At 37.9% G+C, this 20119-nt stretch overlaps 1 long non-coding RNA gene across 1 annotated transcript; it reads right to left on the minus strand.

Moving 5' to 3' along the window:
* Positions 1-707: 707 nt before the first annotated feature.
* On the minus strand, positions 708-2316 carry LOC113287710. The gene is made up of 2 exons (XR_003330267.1): positions 1535-2316; positions 708-1413 (listed from the first exon to the last, which is right to left on the minus strand). It is a non-coding gene; the product is annotated as an uncharacterized LOC113287710 (long non-coding RNA).
* Positions 2317-20119: the final 17803 nt, after the last annotated feature.

A 20119-nucleotide genomic window follows, 5' to 3' on the forward strand; every position in this document is an offset into this window, starting at 1 on the left:
TATAAACATAAATCTTTGTAAAAGAAACAAGAATGGTTTCAAAAGAGTTAAATGTATTCCCACCTCTTTTGATGACAAGCCACGCCTACCTCGAGATCCACGATTCACTGGCTCATCCTTTGAATCGATCGTTGTTAATATAAACTAATTGTTAATCACACAAGAAATCTAAGAATCTAGCCAAAAGGCTCACACAAGAATCATACAAGTATTTCTAATGACTCTAGGCCCATTTAAGATTCTACACCTTCCATTTTATACTTTAACTCATCTAAGGGTTTACTAACACACTTAGGTTGATTCTATAATTTATTAGCTCAGTCTTATGAATGTCTACAACTTTGTAGTAGAAGTCAAAGTCTAATTCGGACCACAATAGGTCCAAAACATCTAATTAAGAAACTACCCTAAGCCCAAGTCCATTAAAGTCAACTAACAGTCGAGGGTCAACTAATAGTCTACGTCCAAGGTCGGGTCAATGTCCAGGGTCAAATAGTCAAAGTCTAAAGTCTAAATCGGTCAAATGGTCTGGTCACTGAGTCAAACCTATTCAACTCAGACTGACAAGATAACTCGACTCAGTCAGATTAACTGAGTCAGGGTAAGCTAGAGCAGTCAGCCAACTATCTAGCTGAAATATACATGACCTAAGCCAAAGCACAAACTAAACTCAAGTTGAGCAATCACCTCCCTGTCATAGTTTTCAATTCAACTCTACTTCATTAACATTTCATTTCTATCAAACTTAAAATTATACATTCATTCTTAAACAACTTTGAATTTCAATTACAAATGTAACTAAGTTTATCTGCAAAAGCATCTCTAAGCCAAACTCAGATCAGCTCCACTCAAACAACACTAAAACCTCAACTAAAATTCCCATTTGATTACACTTCAGTACTAACTGAATTCCAATCTCAGCATAAACAGACTCATCACACAAGCAATATCAGTTACTTCAAACAAATTAATCCACCACCTGCACATTCATATATTCACTTCAGTTCTAGTTCTAATACACGCACACTTCACTTCAGCATTATCAACAATTCTCACATCCATAATAACTCATTCTAATTAAGCCAACAGCCATAATTGAGGCTTAACACCACTATCAACTGAGTAAAAACACAGTTGCATCTCATACCACTTCCTTAAACTCAATTAGACACCACCATTACAACCTGCACCACCACTAGCAATCTAAATTGCAGTCATAACCCACAAAACATCTGAGATCACAATTGCATCCACAACAGGCCATAATGCATCTTCACCTTCAAATCCAATTACACAAACAACACCAACAACATTACCATCTCATTCCACCTGCAACTTAGCACCAACAACAACTCCAACTCCACAACCTTGCACTTTCTTCTTTCATTCTAGTTCATAGTAATTCAACACAACCTACTTCATCAACAATTATACCACATATCCATCATAACACAATTTCAAAAAAAATTATACAAACTTAACAATTCAATGGTTCATCCTTCAAATATCAAAATTCAAGAAATTAAAAGCTTACCTCAGTAACAACATCCACTGCATTGACATTCCTTCGTCTGCATCTCAAACCCATAAACCCTAAGTCTTCATTTTATTAAGAACCCTAACTGAACTTGCTCCATCCTTCTTTCTCAAATCAATTTCAGAAATGTTAACTCCAAACATCCATCTCCTACTTCCATCATCATCATCTGCTCAGTCTTGATTTCTTGTAAACCCTAATTTCTATCAAATCTTCACCAATACAGCTCCAACATCTAAGTAACTTCACCTTGTTCCTTAATCGACTAAACCACTCTGTAAATCTTCTTATTCATCATGAAATCAACCTTAAAACAATTCCTCTAAGAAATCCTAATTCTCAAAACCTTAATCAAATCAACACCAACTCGTCAATCAGACAACAACCCTCTCCATTTACATCTAACAACAACCCTAATCACTTTCAACATGCATTCAACATCAATCTCAAATCCTAATTCTTCAATTCATCATCTGAACCACTTCAAAAATCAATTAAACGGTAACCCGTTTCTTCTTCATCAATCAACAACCTAATCAACCAATTTATTCCATACGAATTCAATTAGACAGTTTTACAAACCCTAACTGGATTTCCTCTGATTTAATACTTCGATTCTAAATCGTATTCCATCGTGATTTATAATCACCTCATCTTCTCCTTCATCAAATTAAACTGATACGTCAAAAATTCTATCAATTCGATTCTTAGAATCGCCAGTGACGAGAAATAGAAGAATAAAGAAGAAGAGAGAAGAAGAAGGAAGAAGAATGAAGAAAAAAGAAAGAAGAAAAGAGTTTATCTTCACGGTCTGGGGATAAGGCCAACAAAATTGATAAAGACGCCCATCACTTGGATATGGACAGCCAGGAGGTTAAGATTAAAATGATAATTCTACCTTTCATAATAATATGGTGATATCTTCTTCGTCCGGTGTCCGAATGATACGTTCGAGTAGTCCATTCCGCGCAACTTTTCAAGATCTGTGCAACTGTACTAGTTTCGTATCTAAATCGTTGTTAAATTAATTTCTATTAATTAAAATTCATGTTAAACTAATCGAGCTATTAGTGGCTAATACGTCCCTTGACTAGTCTAATAGCGTTGACGAGCTTTAGGGTCTTTACATTCTCCCCATCTTATAAAATTTTTGTCCTCGAAAATCAAACTATCCTTCTGGTCTTCAAAACTCCCCACCTTATAGAGAAACTACTATCTCTCATCTTAGTGCAACCAATAAGAAAGAAATCACAAACCTATATGGTTTTCTACAACTAAGATTTGTGGCTCTAGGTTCAACTACCCTGATTTAAATTCTATCAAATAGGGAAGCCTAAGTTTCTTAACTAATTTCTATTTTATAAAATATTTATCTCTAACTTTAAGGAAGAATCCTATGAATCTTTCTAAGTGAAATTATCAACTATCGATTTTCTAAAAGATTTATACCAAGCTGCTATGATCGGTCATCTCTGAATGCAGTTGCCCTGTCAAGGTTGTCCAAGCCCAACAATGCCTTCCTACGAACAGAGAAAACACAACGTTCACTATTCCCCAGTGCTAGATTACCCAAGTATTAAGTTATTAAAATTAATTGGTCTCTAAAATTTTATCATAGCACAAGTTAACTAATTAGCGGAGTCAACACTCGTGGATTTCGCTGCGCAACTCTGATCTGTCTCTGAAAATTGAAAGTGGGAAAGGGTGAGCACATCATCCCTAGAAGGGGTGCCCAGCAGGAATAACATTCAACTTTAAAGAAATCAAGAGCAAGATTTGGAAAACAATACATATTTTCCCAAACAACAAAGTGACTAAGTCACTGGTATTACTCAAACATGTATATGGACAAACTCCTTCCTCAAACAATTTATATTATGGTTGTGCAATTCCGAACTCTCAAATCCACACCTAATTGTAAGTATTGATGTCGACAATTTCGAACTCGCAAACTGCCGACCAATATATCATAAAAGCTCTAGGTATAAATGTGAAGGAGCGTATCCTATATACCACAGGTGGAAATTCTTATTTCCCATAAAAATTCATGACGACAACAAAACATTACAAGTCCTTTCCAAACCATGGAAAGATTACAAAGAACCAACATAACACTCATAATACAAGTTGTACAATGTATAACATGCACAAATATACAATGTATGAGTTTATAAACATAAATCTTTGTAAAAGAAACAAGAATGGTTTCAAAAGAGTTAAATGTATTCCCACCTACCTCGAGATCCACGATTCACTGGCTCATCCTTTGAATCGATCGTTGTTAATATAAACTAATTGTTAATCACACAAGAAATCTAAGAATCTAGCCAAAAGGCTCACATAAGAATCATACAAGTATTTCTAATGACTCTAGGCCCATTTAAGATTCTACACCTTCCATTTTATACTTTAACTCATCTAAGGGTTTACTAACACACTTAGGTTGATTCTATATTTTATTAGCTCAGTCTTATGAATGTCTACAACTTTATAATAGAAGTCAAAGTCTGATTCGGACCACAATAGGTCCAAAACATCTAATTAAGAAACTACCCTAAGCCCAAGTCCATTAAAGTCAACTAACAGTCGAACTAACGGTCGAGGGTCAACTAATAGTCTACGTCCAAGGTCGGGTCAATGTCCAGGGTCAAATAGTCAAAGTCTAAAGTCTAAATCGGTCAAATGGTCTGGTCACTGATTCAAACCTATTCAACTCAGACTGACAAGATAACTCGACTCAGTCAGATTAACTGAGTCAGGGTAAGCTAGAGCAGTCAACCAACTATCTAGCTGAAAGATACAAGACCTAAGCCAAAGCACAAACTAAACTCAAATTGAGCAATCACCTCCCTGTCATAGTTTTCAATTCAACTCTACTTCATTAACATTTCATTTCTATCAAACTTAAAATTTTACATTCATTCTTAAACAACTTTGAATTTCAATTACAAATGTAATTAAGTTTATCTGCAAAAGCAGCTCTAAGCCAAACTCAGATCAGCTCCACTCAAACAACACTCAAACCTCAACTACAATTCCCATTTAATTACACTCCAGTACTAACTGAATTCCAATCTCAGCATAAACAGACTCATCACACAAGCAATATCAGTTACTTCAAACAAATTAATCCACCACCTGCACATTCATATATTCACTTCAGTTCTAGTTCTAATACACGCACACTTCACTTCAGCATTATCAACAATTCCCACATCCATAATAACTCATTCTAATTAATCCAACAACCATACTTGAGGCTTAACACAACTATCAGCTGAGTAAAAACACAATTGCATGCCTGAATAGCTTAACACAAAGCAGTGATTGAGTGAATTATAAATTATAAATTAGAGACAATAAAATAGTTACCAATTATTCATGCCTGAATAGCTTCCTCATTGCCTTGGTTGTGGGAGAATTAGCTCATCATCATGTTGGAAACACACTCAGAATTCATTTTTACTGCTCAAAGGGTGTTTACAAAGATGAAATGGAGAAAAACTATTAAAAACCGGGTTTGTAACAGTTATAAGTGTTAAAACCGGGTTTGTAACAGTTATAAGTGTTACAAACCGAACTGTTACAGGGAACGATAGAACCTAACTGTCGTTGTTACTGTAGAAAAACCACTGTCTCTGTGGGTTTATGTTCTTCGTGTTCTTCAGCTTATGCAATAGCAGAAAAGATTTCTCTGCAGCTCTGATTTACGCTCTATTCTTCTCCAAACTCTCCGTAACGGCTCTATTACTCCTTAACTCCTTTTATAGCCTCTCGCGCACAAGAAATATCCTCCATAACTCCATGTAATTCTCCACTAATGACCTTTATTCTCCAAGGAAGTTCACAGGGAATAGTTACCATTCTTAATTCCTTCACGCGTCTGCTGTATGCAGATTCACTCCTACACGCTGGCAAAATAACTTAGATTGTATTTATCTCTTTCTAGCACACGGAACCTTCCCAAAGGCACGACCAAAATCCCATAATATCTCGAGTAAATATTCTTCGTTGTCCTAAAGAGAATACGTGTAATCATCCTTCCTTTTAGATCGTACAACACATATAAACCATGTTTAAGTGTAACAGGGTGTTTCCAATTCAGAATTGCATCCAAATCCGACTGAAACTTCCCAAATTTATCATTAACAGAGACCGAAACTTCTCACTCTCTGTTTTTCTTCTCCCGGCTTATCCAGCCTAACTGGATCAAATCCATCGAGCATACCAAGCCTGTTAAGACGAAACAGGCCCATCACAATAGATTCCAGTGATTGAATCTCTTTAAATCCAGTCCAGGAGATGAACCCTAATTTCAGCCAGCTTCACACACCGTTTTCTCGCCAAAAACATTCAAACCATGGGGAAGAAAGGGTTGCCCCCTATCTAGAGTAGGGGTGCGAATAGTAGGTGCATTGAGGGGAGTAAATAGAAACTGAGGTGCCCCTTAGTAATTGAGGTGCCCCTAATCAATATCGAGAGTCCGAATAACATGTGTCCTCCGGGTGCAAATAACAACTTTTCGAGCCGAATTTTCCAAAAATGTTTATTTCCCAAAAATACCTACAAACACATAAAATACCATAATAAGTACGAAATCGAGTACCAACAATACAGAACATTGAGGACAAATTAGACACAAAAATGTGTCTATCAAATACCCCCAAACTTATTATTTGCTAGTCCTCGAGCAAAACTAATATAGAAAAATAAATTCCTAACTCGCTAGGTGGACCTAGCGACCGAGATATAGTCTCGGGAGGGTTTACCAGAGGTGTACCCACAAAACCATTACTCTAGGCCCTAGCTATCTACGCAGAACCTTGGAAGGCACTAAATAATCTCCTTGGTTGGCAAACAAACATTGACTATAGGAGGAAGTACCCTGATGCGAAATTCCAATTGCTGCACACGAGTTTGCACTCAGCATACTATAATTCATATATAAATGACAGAGCTCTACTCAGATAGTTTCTAGACATCATAACCGGAGTCAACCAATCACATGGAAAGATTAAGAAGATGGATAAATAGAAAAATAGATGGTTTAAAGTAAACAGTGTTTCCCATATCTGTCTGAAGGCCTATGCCAAGATGAACCTATCCTAACGGACTGGGATACCGGTCTGACTAATATCAACACAACTGGCATATACAAGGGGACCAGTGGTCGATAAACCTAATTCTAGGTCAACACAACTGGCATATACAAGGACACCAGTGGTCGACTTTACTGAATTTATTCTGGTTGGTCTGATGGTCTAGTCTCAATTTTTTTCTTCTCAATCACTCTATTTCACTCAAGCAATGGTAACAACTTGAATCGTGTGCCACACCAAATCACTTAAGAAATAAAAACATAAGGGATTAGGTTCAATGAGATATGGCGAAACTACCATGTTTTTTTTTTTTAATTCTAACACCTGAGCTCTGTGCTTTTATGAATAGACTCTTTAGATGTGTCCATCTAATCAGATTGGTTCCTCAACTCCTACAACCAAGATGTTCCCATCCACTTAGATTGGTTAGTGCCAACCTTAATAAGCATAAATTTCTAGGCTCTGGAGTTTATTTATTGCAACTAAAAGCTAACAAAAAGTTTCTTCCCCACCCCCAAACTTAAATCTAACATTGTCCTCAATGTTTCCAATGAAAGAGAAATACCAAAAAGTAAAGTAACATGAGGAATCAGTAAAGAGAGAAGTCGGAAAGATAGTACCTGGGTGAAGAGAGAAATCAAAAACTAATATACAATATACAATCGCCTCGATGGTCAATCAATGGTAAACAGAGTCCTCCAAAGGAACTTCCTCAACGTCACTTGTAGGAAAGGGCTCTAAAAAGGGTTTCAATCTCTGACCGTTAACCTTCGAAGAACTACTACCATCCGGTGTCTCGATCTCAACAGCTCCATGAGGAAGGAAAGTGCGAACAATAAAAAGGACCCGTCCACCGAGAACGTAACTTCCCAGGGAAAAGATGCAAGCGGGTATCATACAGAAGAACTTTTTGACCTGGAGAAAATGACTTTCTTAAAATATTCTTATCATGCACAAGTTTCATTTTGTTATTATACTCCTTAGCACTATCATATGCATCTCTACGAATCTCTTCCAACTCATTAAGCTGGAGTTTCCTATGGGCTCCTGCCTTGTCTAGTGAAAAATTTAGCTGCTTAACAGCCCAATAAGCTATATGTTCTAACTCAACAGGTAAGTGACATGCGTTTCCATACACAAGTCGATAAGGTGACATTCCAATGGGGGTCTTAAACGCAGTATGGTAAGCCCATAAGGCATCAGTAAGCCTAGACGACTAGTATTTCCGATTAGGATTAACTGTTTTCTCTAATATACGCTTTATATCCCTATTGGAAACCTCTACCTGACCACTAGTCTGTGGATGATATGGGGTAGCTACCTTTTGTGTAATACCATATTTCTTCATCAAAAGCCTAAAAGGTCCATTACAAAAGTGCGACCCTCCATCACTAATTATAGCTCGCGGGGTGTACCAAAACGTGTAAGTATATTATCTTTCAAGAACTCAATCACAACCCTATGGTCATTAGTCTTACACGCAACCACCTCAATCCACTTAGATACATAGTCTACAGCGACAAGGATGTATAAGTTACCAAAAGAATTAAGAAACGGACCCATAAAGTCAATACCCCACACATCAAAGACCTCAACAATTAGAATCAAGTTCAAGGGCATCATATTCCTACGGGAAATGGTTCCTAATTTCTGGCAACGGTCACAAGTAACACAGTGACTATGGGAGTCTTTAAACAACGAAGGCCAATAGAATCCACACTGCAATATCTTAGCAGCAGTCTTCTTAACACTAAAGTGACCCCCACAAGCATGATCATGACAAAAGGAAATAATACTGGACTGGTCACTCTCAGGTATACATCTCCTAATAATCTGGTCTGGACAATACTTAAACAAATAAGGATCATCCCAAAAGAAGTGCTTCACCTCGGCTAAAAACTTAGAACGATCTTGTTTACCCCAATGTTGGGGCATTCGACCAGTAACAAGATAGTTCACTATATTTGCGTACCAAAGTAATTGGGTAACAAAGAACAGTTGTTCATCAGGAAATCTATCCCTTATAGGAAGGAGATCATCAGGGGAATCAACAACTAGCCTAGACAAGTGGTCTGCTACTACATTTTCGGCACCCTTTTTGTCTCTAATGTCTGGAGAAAACTCTTGCAACAAAAGGATCCACCTAATCAATCTAGGTTTCGTATCTTTCTTAGACAGAAAATATTTCAAAGCAGCATGATCAGTATATATTACGATCTTAGAACCTAAGAGATAGGGTCTAAACTTGTCTAAGGAAAACATAATGGCTAATAGTTCCTTCTCCGTAGTGGTATAGTTCAACTGGGCATCATTCAGAGTTTTTCTAGCATAGTAAATCACATGAAGTAACTTATTTTCTCGCTGACCTAGTGATAGACGCATTTATGTGTCTAATATATCTCAATTGTATATAGTGTTAGTGCTCGATTCTATACTTATTTGGTTATTTTATTTATTTGTAGGTGTTTTTAGAAGAATAAGGATTTGCGGCGAAATTGGCTGAAAATGCGGCGTTTGGACCTCCGTTGATAGAGTGCCGGAAGCGCCCCAGAAGTGTACCGGAAGTACCCCAGAAATACCCTGGAGGAACCCCGAAAAAAGTGCGGAAGATGCCCCAGAGGACACTTGCTATACGGACCCTTGATTCTGGATAAGGGGTAACCTAATTACTAAGGGGCACCCCATTTCAAGGCACATGCTAAAGGGACTCCCAGTCTGGTTAAGGGGACACCACATTCAAAGTTCAAATAATGGAATTTGGCGGGAAAACTAAAGTTCACGTCTGATAACTTGATGTTGGATTTCTGGGCAGTTTTGAGGGAGATTAAATCCCTGAAATCAATTGGGCTAGGCCTGTTAAGACTAAACAGACCGTATGCAAGTGATTTTATCGATCAACTTGGGCTGGAATGGCTGGGAGAAGCGATCAAAGTCCAAACATGATACATATTGTTCTGTCCAGTTTCAAGGATTTGTATGAAAGATTTTGTGAGAGTTTTACGCTGGATAGTTACGTACTAGGTCCTGTTCAAGTCTTGATAAGAGTTTGGTGGAAAGTTTATAGCTAACAGAAGCGTACGAATAGCTTTGAGCAGTATTTTCCAAGACTTTGGAAGAAAGAAAAGTAAGACTGCTGTTGACGCCTTCTTTTAAGACCCACGGCCGCTAGTCTTTCCACTATTCAAAGAACGTCTGTCTTTGCAGGTGTGTTCTTCGTGTTCTTCGAGCTTTGTTAATGGCAGCAGCAGCAGCAGGTACAATTCCTGCAACTCCTCCTGCGCCTCTCTGCTGGCCTCCCAATCGACCCCTAACTCTTGATAATCTTCTCTCACTTCTCTCCACCTATTATATACTTCACAGCTCAAAGAAATCCCGATAGAAAACATAATGGCTAATAGTTCCTTCTCCGTAGTGGTATAGTTCAACTGGGCATCATTCAGAGTTTTTCTAGCATAGTAAATCACATGAAGTAACTTATTTTCTCGCTGACCTAGCACAACACCAATAGCATAATCTGAAGCATCACACATGATCTCAAAGGGTAGGTTCCAGTTGGGTGCCTGGACTATGGGGGAGGTAGTGAGTAAAGTCTTAAGCTTCTCAAAAGCCTCTAAACAGGCATCATCAAGGACAAACTTAACATCTTTCGCAAGCAAATTGCAAAGAGGTCTAGAAATCAAGCTAAACTCCTTAATGAATCGACGATAAAAACCTGCATGCCCTAAGAATGACCTAATATCTCTTACGGTTTTTGGGACCTGTAAGTTTTAATAAGGTCAACTTTGGCTCTATCTACCTATATACCCTTCAAAGATACAATATACCCTAGAACAATTCCTGAACGAACCATGAAGTGACATTTCTCCCAATTAAACACTAAATTCTTTTCCTTACACCTAGTCAAAACTAATGACAAATGATGCAAGCACTCATACAAAGACGAACCAAACACTGAAAAATCATCCATAAAGACCTCTAAGAACCGTTCTACCATGTCAGAAAATATGCTCAGCATACAACGCTGAAAGGTCGCAGGGGCATTACATAGCCCGAAAGGCATGCGTCTATACGCAAAGGTGCCAAAGGGACAAGTAAAAGTGGTTTTCTCTTGGTCTTCTGGGGCTATTACAATCTGATTATAACCGCACTATCCATCTAAAAAGCAATAATGGCTACGTCCAGCTAATCTCTCTAGCATTTGGTCGATGAAGGGAAAGGGAAAGTGGTCCTTCCTAGTGACCTTGTTCAATTTCCTATAGTCAATACAGACACGCCAACCCGTGGTCACCCGGGCTGGGATTAACTCATTGTTATCATCCTGGACTATAGTAATACCGGATTTCTTGGGAACAACCTGAACGGGGCTGACCCATTTACTGTCTTAAATGGGGTAGATAATGCCTGCATCTAACAGCTTAAGAACCTCGGTTCGAACTATTTCTTTCATATTAGGGTTCAGTCGACGTTGCATCTCCCTAGAAGGTTTGGTGCCACTCTCTAAATAGATATGATGCATACAATCAGTAAACTTATACCCTTAATGTCTGCTATGGTTCACCCTAAAGCTTCCTTGTTATTCTGAAGGACAATCACTAGCCTACTTTCCTGATCACTATCCAAGTCGGATGCTATAATCACAGGTAAAGTTTCAGATGGGCCTAAAAACACATACTTCAGGGAATCTGGTAATGGTTTAAGGTCCAACTTAGGAGGCTTTTCTAACGAAGGAACTAGGGTAGACTTAGAAACGAGTAGAGGTTCAAACTTAGGTTTCCATCCATTACTAGTGTCTATCAAAGGGGTTGAATCTAACAAAGCATTCACCTCATTAATCACATCGTCATCATCAAAATCAATCCCAAAGTGGGCTAGGCATTTCTCTAATGGATCTTCTAACAAAGTGTTTGGTAATGACTCCTCGACTAATGTTCCTATCATGTTCACCTCTTCTATGCTCGAGTCATCTAGTTCAGAGGGTAGCTTACTAATATTAAAAATGTTCAGCTCAATAGTCATATTACCAAAAGACAAATTCATAATACCATTTCGACAGTTAATGATCGCATTGGATGTAGCTAAAAACGGGCGACCTAAAATCACTGGTATTTGGTTCTCTGGGTCAGGGACAGGTTGGGTATCTAGGATAACAAAATCCACTGGATAAATAAACTTGTCGACCTCAATAAGAACGTCCTCGATCACACCACGAGGAATTTTAACGGACCTATCAGCTAACTGAAGTGTCATCTGGGTAGGTTTCATCTCACCAAGTCCTAGCTTAAGGTACACATGGTATGGAGTAAGTTCACACTGGCTCCTAAGTCAAGCAAAGCTTTCTCGACACGGTATTTACCTATTGTGCAAGAAATAGTAGGGGACCCTGGGTCTTTATACTTAGGAGTATGGTATTCTGAATAATAGAACTCACATGACTAGCTAGGAAGGCTTTCTTCTGGACACTAAGTTTTCGCTTTCGCGTACACATATCCTTAAGAAACTTGGCATAAGCGGGAATCTGCTTAATCGCATCTAACAATGGGAGGTTGATAGTAACCTGCTTAAAAACCTCCAATATATCATTAAAGTTGGACTCCCTCTTAGTTGGAACTAGCAGCTGGGGGAACGGGGCTCTGGGAACAAAGCCGGGCTCACAGACCCTCATTGGTCTCTTTGGAGACTCTATCAGTCTCCTCATTTTCTGGCTCAGAAGGGTGAACTAACATGTTCACTATCAGGCATGGCAACCTTATTGTCAACTTTCTTTCCACTCCTAAGGGTTGTTATAGAATTCACATGATTGTACGATTTCTCTCCTTTAGGGTTAGGATCAGTTTGACTAGGGAACCTTCCATCTTCTCTTTCACTAAGAAACTTAGCTATTTGGCCGACTTGAAGTTCTAAGTTAGCAAGAGACTGGGAATTATTCTTAAAATTCTGCCTGGTTTCTTCTTGAAAACCATAGTGGTTCTTTGATAACATCTCATGGTTCTTTGCTAACATAGTAAGGGTTTCTTCTAAGGTGGAGATTTTTCTCATTCTGAAACTGGGGTTGACCTGAAGAGTTCTTAGCATAACCAAAACCTGGGAGGCTGAGAATTACTAGACTGTCCTTGATTCTGACCCTTAGACCAAGAAAAATTAGGATGGTTTCTCCAACCAGGGTTGTAAGTCTCTGAGTATGGGTCAAACTTTGACGGTTCTCAAACCTAGCATTGTTATAGACAGCATGGGCTTGCTCTTCACTAACCTGACCTTCCCAAAACGAGTTATTGGGTTCTACTCCACAACTAGACACTTGAGAGGCTCTAAACCTATCATCAGGTTCAACAAGAGACCTATGTTTAGGATGATTCAATTCCAAAGCTTCTAACCTTCTAGACAAAGCAGCAAACTTAGCATCAGACCCGAAGCTTGTATCTACCACATTGGTGCTACTTCTATTGACCAAGAGTCTTTTGGGGGGTTCAACACAAGACTCCCACTGTTGGGATTTTTCAGCGACAGCTCCTAAGAAGGTAAAAGCATCATCACACTTTTACTAGTGAACTCACCAGCGCACATAGACTCAACCATGGCTTTGGTTGAATAGTCTAAACCATCATAAATAATCTCTACGAGTTTCATCTTATCAAATCCATGGTGAGGACACTGGGATAGGAGATCATTGAATCTCTCTAAAAACCTAAAAGAGACTCTCCCTCTTGTTGCACACTAGCACTAATTTTCTGCCTAACAGACGCAGTTTTATGCTTAGGGTAGAATTTCATATAGAAAGCAGCAATAAGTTCCTGCCATGTTTCAATGGATTCAGATGGTAGGTTGTTCAGCCAGGTCTTGGATTTATCTCTTAAGGAAAAGGGAAACATCTTAAGTTTCAAGACTTCATCAGTAAGGTCTTTTATTCTAATTGTCCCATAAATTTCCTCAAAGTCCCTAATATGAAAATAAGGGTTCTCATCATCTTTCCCTAAGAATATAGGGATCATCTGAAGAATACTAGGTTTTATCTCGAAATTAGCCGTAGTGGCTGGGAATTTAATGCACGAAGCTCGGGTGGACCTAGTTGGGAACATGTAATCTTTCAAAGTTTCCATTGCTGGCACAGCTGAAGTACTAGGGGTATTTTCCTCACGAAGAGACAGATTCTCAAAACTGAAGTTTCAAACAGGGCTCTCAAAAGAAGAGTCTTCGAGCTCCCCGCTTCCACAAGAAGAACTACTAGGTTTTTCACTAATAAATCGACCTAGATTATCTCTTTTCCAAGCCCGTTTTCTAATGACCCCGGGCATACACTAGAAAAACAAAAGAAAAAGAAAGAAATCCTAAAAGGAAGGGAAGTTCTATGCAAACACAAACAAGGCTGACTCCACCACAGCAAACCTATTGATTTCTAGCAAACAAAAAGCATGATGGTTCCACTTAGATTGTTTCTAGACCAGCTTCTAATCCTTCGAAAGGGAATTCATTACAATTTAAGTAAACCCCTCTGGAATCAATCCGAGTTAAAGTAAGTTGAATCGAGACGAGGGAAGCTCAGTGGAGCTTTGATACCCAAGGCCTCACCAGCGTTACAAGGCGGTGTATTCAACTCACAGAAACCATCATGAACTTTGAAGCATGCTTAAAAGAGTAACCAATATTTTTCGAATAACTTTCCTATTAAGCTCGTTACCCTATAGGTCTCGTTCTAGTCAAATTTTAGGCTTAGGTTCGCGTTTGGTTTCGTTTTCTTAAGGCGGGCAAGAAGGGAACGGTGATCAAATCCGAACCCTTATCTTGTATGGCCAGTCCTTGCCCTTTAATAGGAAATTAAAGCAGCCGTTTTCAAATCCTGAGCATATATGCAAACGAAGGAATACAGTAACTCACTGACAAGGGATTCACGAGTGTTTCAACAAACTTACCTCCCGTACCAGACGGGGGATGAACCACTGAAGTCGACTCGGGCCACGACTCCTATGTCATGTACGAACCCGAGGGGCCGAGGCGATATCGTAATCGCCGTCCTTCTCTTCAAACAATTTATATTTAAACTACTCTTACGTAGAGTTAAAAAAAATAAAGTCCCAAAGTCCACAGTCCACAGTCCAAAAATATAGTGCAAAAGAAAAAGATAATCTAAAAAAATCTAAAAAAAAATAAAAAAAATGTCTATCTATCTCTCTCTCTCTTTTTTAATTAAATTTTATTCTCCTTTTCTTTCGCTCCTTTCGCTTTGCTTTTACTCCAAATCTTTAAGTATTCACCAAAAGCTTTGGCAAATTTTTCTTTCGCTCCAAACTCCAAAATCTGTAAGGAAAAGACAAAAACCCAAAAATGTAAAGAAGAACAAATAAAATAAAAATGACAAACAAATAAAAACCTAAAAAAATAATCTAAAAACTCTAGCCTAAAGACAAGTCCGCGTCGGCGGGGCCAAAAATTGATGTGATTTCAAGTTGTTGTAGTAGTAATAATAGGTTCGTTGAGACTTGTGAAAGCAAAATATTTTAGACTTATAAAACTTGAAAATAGAAAACTTATTGCAAAATTGATTTCAAGATATTAAAAATAACCAAGACACTGATTCCACTATCACACATGAATAAGTTATTGTAAATAATCCAAAACTCTAATTATCTTCTAAGTCCATTATTTCTTAATTCACAAATAATCAGGCATATTCTCAAACATTAATTGTATTCCCTAAGCATAGATTATCTGAACAAAGTATAACCTATCAAATTGAATCACAAGTAATTAAGAAAATCATGCAAACAATTTAAAACTCTGCAAAGTAGTGATTGAGTGAATTATAAATTATAAATTAGAGAGAATAAAATAGTTATCAATTATTCATGCGTGAATAGCTTCCTCATTGACTTGGTTGTGGGACAATTAGCTCATCAGCATGTTGGAAACACACTCAAAATTCATTATTATTGCTCAAGGGTGTTTACAAAGATGAAATGAAGAAAAACTATTAAAAACCGGGTTTGTAACAGTTATAAGTGTTACAAACCGAACTGTTACAGGGAACGATAGAACCTAACTGTCGTTGATATTGTAGCAAAACGACTGTCTCTGTGGGTCTATGTTCTTCGTGTTCTTCAGCTTATGCAGCAGCAGAAAAGATTTCTCTGCAGCTCTGATTTACGCACTGTTCTTCTCCAAACTCTCCATAACGAATCTATCACTCCTTAACTCCTTATATAGCCTCTCACGCACAAGAAATATCCTCCATAACTCCATGTAATCCATTAATGACCCTTTTATCCACTGAAGTTCACAGGGAATACTTACCATTCTTAATTCCTTCACGCGTCTGTTGTATGCAGATTCACTCCTACACGCTGGCAAAATAACTTAGATTGTGTTTATCTCTTTGTAGCACACGGAACCTTCCCAAAGGCACGATCAAAATCCTATAATATCTCGAGTAAATATTCTTCCCTGTCCTAAAGAGAATGCATGTAATCATCCTTCCTTTTAGATCGTAGAACACATACAAACCCTGTTTAAGTGTAACAGGGTGTTTCCAATTCATAATTGCATCCAAATCCGACTGAAACTTCCCAAATTTATTATTAACAGAGACCGAAACTTCTCACTCTCTGTTTTTCTTCTCCCGGCTTATCCATCCCCACTGGATCAAATCCATCGAGCATACCAAGCCTGTTAAGACGAAAAAGGCCCATCATAATAGATTCCAGTGATTGAATCTCTTTAAATCCAGTCCAGGAGATGAACCGTAATTTCATCCAGCTTCACACACCGTTTTCCCGCCAAAAACATTCAAACCGTGGGGAAGAAAGGGTTGCCCCCTATCCATAGTAGGGGTGCGAATAGTAGGTGCCTTGAGGGGTGTAAATAGAAACCAGGATGCCCCTTAGTAATTGAGGTACCCCTTAACCAATATCGAGAGTCCGAATAACATGTGTCCTCCGGGTGCAAATAACAACTTTTCGAGCCGAATTTTCCAAAAATGTTTAGTTCCCAAAAATACCTACAAACACATAAAATACCATAATAAGTACGAAATCGAGTACCAACAATACAAAACAATAAGGACAAATTAGACACAAAAATGTGTCTATCAAATACCCCCAAACTTATTATTTGCTAGTCCTCGAGCAAAACTAATCTAGAAAAATAAATTCTTAACTCGCTAGGTGGACCTATCGACCGAGATATAGTCTCGTTAGGGTTTACCAAAGGTGTACCCACAAAACCATTACTCCAGACCCTAGCTATCTACGCAGAACCTTGGAAGGCACTAAAGAATCTCCAGAACTGGTTAATACAGTGTGTGTTCAATCTGGACTAGGTCCCGTGGTTTTTCTGCATTTGCGGTTTCCTCGTTAACAAAATTTCTGGTGTCTTTGTTATTTCTATTTCCGCATTATATTGTTTTATCTTTATAATTGAAATAATACAGGTTGTGCGTTAGATCATCAATTAGAGTAATCCACCCTTTGGTTGTTGATTGTTATTCATTGATCCTTGGATATTGGTCTTTGGTACCATCCAAGTTATTCCTTGCATTTGATTAGAACTTGCAGTTCCTGCTAAAGTAAATCAAATCAAGAAGAGAGATATAATATCGTTGATATACTTTTAATTGATTGAGTCTTGTTGATTCTCTTAAAAGTATATTCGAGTTTGTCCATACATATTGCTAAGCGAAGTATTAGGTGGTGTAGTTAGACCCCCGCTTTTTGAATTGGTATAAGAGCAGGCAAACACGTTCAAGACCTTACAAGTATGTGTTTGTAGCGATCTGACTCTATGGACAGAGGTGCTATCTCTATGAACGTACCACCAGTCTTCGATGGCTCTAATTACATATGGTGGAAAATTACTATGCGAGCTTTTCTTCAAGGGCGTGATTTTCAATCATGGGTATATGTTGTTAATGGATATGATGCTCCCGTTATGGCAGTTGGAAATCTAAACATTCCCAAGAATATTGGTGAATATAATTCTGCCGAGATACTTGCTGCAAAGCAAAATTCCGACGGCATGCCATCATACATGCCATTAACCCAAATCTTCAGCACCATGTATCAAATTGCACTAGGTCTAAGATGCTTGGGATATCTTAGAAACCGTATTTGAAGGTAACTCCAGTGAAAAGGAAGCTAGGCTTCAAAACCTTAATTCCGATTGGGAGAACCTTCGTATGGAAGATGAAGATACATTTGATGAGTTTAATCACAGAGTGTCTGAAATTTTTAATGCATCTTTTGCATTGGGTAAGACTATTCCTGAAAAGGACATTGTGATGAAAATTCTCAGATCGCTGCCATCTAGGAGTCTAAGAAGCATGCCATAGTTGAGGGAAATAACCTTGATAATCTTTCCAGAAATACATTGGTTGGAAAGCTAAATATCTTTGATCATGAGCGTACATCCAAAATCGGGAAGGATGTTGCCTTTAAAGCACAGAAGAACACTAAGTTACTTGATAAAAGTAAAAGTGTGTATGTCTCTGAGGATGATCAGTCTGAGGGTGATTTTTCGGATGAAGATCTTGACAAATCAGTCTCAGGGTAATTTTTCGGATGAAGATCTTGACAAATCAGTCTCCTTGATCACAAGACAGTTTAGGGATCTTCTATTAAAGAGAAGTAAATGGTTTTCAAGAGACAAACCTAGGTCATCAGATAAACCTCACAACCGCATCCCTCCTATAAACAAGGATGCTGACGAGGATATTCCATAGTGCTTTAAGTGTAAAGGTTTTGGTCATTTTACAAATGAGTGCCGAAATCGTAGAAAATACACTGGGAAAAAAATTCAGGATGTAACACTTGATGAGATGTCTGAGATATATGATTCTGATGAAGATAGGAAATCAAGTGTTGGTCTTCTATGTGAAAACATTGATTTTGATTAGCAAATCAACCTTGATGGTTTCGGTGAAGAAGAGAATCCAATCAAGCTGGAAGAATCAATTGACCCATCCTTTGGAAACTTTGTTTGTAATGTTTCAGGATCTACTTTGTGTCTGGATGCTTACACACCACAGATGCCTGAATACTATCCAAGTTTGACGTGCTCGTTTTGTTCTCAAAAGGGTCATGAACTAAAAAGATGTTACAAGTACAAACATCAAGTGAGGCACGCCAACAAACTTCAACGAAGAGCAAATCGATTGGCAAGGGAGCTTAAACTTGCTCAGAAGACTGCTGAGGCATGTAGGATTTTATCTTCGTATATTAAGTTGGTTTCCAAAGACAACATAAGACCATTAGAGAAGAAGTTATGGTCAAATATCTTTGATATACAGAAGTCAGATGATTCCTCTCAAGAGGAAAATGGTGGACAAATTGTTGTTCACCACAGCGCAAATTAATTGTGTTGTTTGGTAAATCTTGTCTCATGTGCCTGATCAAAAGAGATAATATTGTGTACCGCTCAGGCTTTAGGAAAAGTTTTTTTTCTTAGGTTTGTATTTCCTGTCTATCAAATAAAGTAAAGGGTTATTATCGATAATTCTACTATTTATGGGGTTTAGAATTGGGCGTCCACGAACCTGTTTAAAGGTTGCGAACCCTACATTCTTTTTCCGCTCTGATATCCTTTATATCTTAAGACTGCTTGATGAGATTGTGAATTCCACTCAAAAAACCCAGTTGTTTATAACTGTTCTCTAAGCATCATGTCTTTGGATGAAAAAGATGTCAATGTGATTGTTTATAACTGGTTTGACATCATCATCCAAGACGGTTTGTTGGTATTGACTCCTTCCTCCACGAACTTTATATTCCAGTGGCTGTTGACGACAAGGAGTTCGGGAATGATAAGGAATTTCTCAAAGACATTGTTTCCCAGTATGTCTTATTTTTGGCTTAGTTGGAAGAATAACTAGTGCTTGGAATAACAATGATTGTGACTACACATAGCTATTATTTTTCATCTTCTTGTTATTTTTTAGGTTTATTTGGTTTAAAGTCTAAAAATATATGGAGGATGATGTTTTTGCAGTATGAATCTTTATGATTTGATATATTGCAATTTGTTATGGGATATTGGTGTTTACGTCGGTGAACTATGTTTGTCTCATACTTTGTCAAAAGTAAAGTCGTTCATGTTCAGTATTCACATACTGGTAAAAAAATGAATGGACTTTTGACAAATACAAAAGTTAAGCCTATATTGTCAAATATTTTGATGGAAGATAGGTTAAAATCTTTTGTTTTCAAGGATTATGTCTATTAATTGTCGTTATGCAAATAGTGATTGAAGATAGAATGAATCCTTGTGTAGTCCGCAGTATTGATCATCCCTGATACATATTTTTATATATTACTGTGAGGCTCCGTAATGTATCTTATGTTGAGCATTATACAACCAAGTTGATTTTCTTAGCTTAGTTGTTGTTCCGTGAGATATGTTATGTCGAGCATATTGAACTAAATTAATCATCTTGTTTGGTTATTTAGTTATTGCTCCGTAAGTTTTTTTATGTCGAGCAAAACAAATGACAATTAAATTGATT

This window comes from Papaver somniferum, chromosome 6, assembly GCF_003573695.1.
Source record: "Papaver somniferum cultivar HN1 chromosome 6, ASM357369v1, whole genome shotgun sequence".
NCBI classification, from domain to species: Eukaryota; Viridiplantae; Streptophyta; class Magnoliopsida; order Ranunculales; family Papaveraceae; genus Papaver; species Papaver somniferum.